General features: G+C 39.5%; 1 non-coding gene across 1 annotated transcript; it reads right to left on the reverse strand.

The window, feature by feature from the left end:
- Positions 1 to 1,529: 1,529 nt before the first annotated feature.
- Positions 1,530 to 1,601, reverse strand: trnad-guc (transfer RNA aspartic acid (anticodon GUC)). The gene has a single exon. It is a non-coding gene; the product is annotated as a tRNA-Asp (tRNA).
- Positions 1,602 to 2,464: the final 863 nt, after the last annotated feature.

A 2,464-nucleotide genomic window follows, 5' to 3' on the forward strand; every position in this document is an offset into this window, starting at 1 on the left:
CATAGGTCTTTAGAACTTCAAGCATGTTTGTTTCTTGCAACAGTGGTTTGTGACATTTAGATTGATTTCATAGTAGGTATGAGGTATGAGCCGAAATAGCTCAGTTGGGAGAGCGTTAGACTGAAGATCTAAAGGTCCCTGGTTAAATCCAGGGTTTCGGCAAAGCTGTTTGGACTGTGTAAATGCAATTTTTGGTTTGTTAACAAAGACCTATGCTTTATCTGGAAACTGACCTCCCCCTCACAGGCAAGAACAATTACCAGGTCTCAAAAAAGCCAACAAATGGCCTGAAGTGCCAAGACAAGAGAGGCCTGCATTCTTGTATCATGGGTTTTATCTGGAAAAAGCATAAACCTCAAAGGAGAAACTGATTGATCAGTTGCAACACTTCTGTGAGATAAACGTCCATTATAAAAGAAAGGATTCAAACCTCATTCAGAGGCCTCTTTCCCCCTCAACTGCTCGGGGGGTTCTACTCTCACATTGTTCCTGCATTCAGCTTTTCTACTTCTACCAGGGTCTGGCCTCCCTCACTGGAGTTTGTTTCTTATTCTTTCTCTTTGTTTCCCTCTATAATTTATTTTTTGTGTCTATTTTGGGTTCTTTTGTTATAATGGAACCATTTTACATATATTAGTTCCATAAAAAGAATTCTTATTGTGTTTATGAACTAGAACCTGTTCAATCATTTAAAATCTATTGTGCCATGACTGTTAATGTCCATCTAACATCAGATAAGTTCAAAAAACAAGTTCAAACCTCATTCAGACGGCTCCGTCCGGGTACTACTCTCACATTGTTCATTCATTTGTCTTTTCTTATTGTTCCAGGCTCTGTCCTTCCTCACTGGAGTTTGATTCTTATTGTTTCTCTTTGTTTCCCTCTAGAATGTCTGTTTCTTGCAACAGTGGTTTGTGACATTTAGATTGATTTCATAGTCAATTGAGATGTGAACTAAAGTCAATTGTGCCTTACTAAATTATATTTCTTCACTGAATTTATTAAGCCAAATCCTCATTTAATAAGCAATCCACTTATTTAGCACACAATATCAGATAATATCTTCTGTTTAGGCATGAGCAAAAACCCAACTGTGGAAGGCAGGCCCTTGTACATGAATAAACACCTAGTGCCAAGTGAAAGGGCTACAAGGTATGAGCCGAAATAGCTCAGTTGGGAGAGCGTTAGACTGAAGATCTAAAGGTCCCTGGTTCAATCCCTGGGTTTCGGCAAAGCTCTTTGGACTGTGTACATGCAATTTTTGGTTTGTTAAAGACCTATGCTTTATCTGGAAATTGACCTCCTCCTCACAGGCAAGAACAATTACCAGGTCTCAAAAAAGCCAACAAATGGCCTGAAGTGCCAAGACAAGAGAGGCCTGCATTCTTGTATCAATGGTTTTATCTGGAAAAAGCATAAACCTTTGGGTTCCATAAACAGAAATCTAATTGTGTTCAAAAACATGATTTTTTTTTTTAATGGAGATCAAGGTAATCTCTAATGGCAAATAAAAAACACAAGAGCATCGCCTCCCCGTCGGGGAATCGAACCCCGGTCTCCCGCGTGACAGGCGGGGATACTCACCACTATACCAACGAGGAGCTGGCCCTGTTTCTTTGTTATCAAAGGTCTTTAGAACTTCAAGCATGTTTGTTTCTTGCAACAGTGGTTTGTGACATTTAGATTGATTTCATAGTAGGTATGAGGTATGAGCCGAAATAGCTCAGTTGGGAGAGCGTTAGACTGAAGCTGTTTGGACTGTGTAAATGCATTTTTTGGTTTGTTAACAAAGACCTATGCTTTATCTGGAAACTGACCTCCCCCTCACAGGCAAGAACAATTACCAGGTCTCAAAAAGGCCAACAAATGGCCTGAAGTGCCAAGGCAAGAGAGGCCTGCATTCTTGTATCAATGGTTTTATCTGGAAAAAGCATAAACCTCAAAGGAGAAACTGATTGATCAGTTGCAACACTTCTGTGAGATAAACGTCCATTATAAAAGAAAGGATTCAAACCTCATACAGAGGCATCTTTCCCCCTCAACTGCTCGGGGGGTTCTACTCTCACATTGTTCCTGCATTCAGCTTTTCTACTTCTACCAGGGTCTGGCCTCCCTCACTGGAGTTTGTTTCTTATTCTTTCTCTTTGTTTCCCTCTATAATTTATTTTTTGTGTCTATTTTGGGTTCTTTTGTTACAATGGAACAATTTTACATATATTAGTTCCATAAAAACAGGCAAGAACAATTACCAGGTCTCAAAAAAGCCAAAAAATGGCCTGAAGTGCCAAGACAAGAGAGGCCTGCATTCTTGTATCAATGGTTTTATCTGGAAAAAGCATAAACCTTTGGGTTCCATAAACAGAAATCTAATTGTGTTCAAAAACATGATTTTTTTTTTAATGGAGATCAAGGTAATCTCTAATGGCAAATAAAAAACACAAGAGCATCGCCTCCCCGTCGGGGA

Source organism: Denticeps clupeoides, unplaced genomic scaffold (assembly GCF_900700375.1).
Source record: "Denticeps clupeoides unplaced genomic scaffold, fDenClu1.1, whole genome shotgun sequence".
NCBI classification, from domain to species: domain Eukaryota; kingdom Metazoa; phylum Chordata; class Actinopteri; order Clupeiformes; family Denticipitidae; genus Denticeps; species Denticeps clupeoides.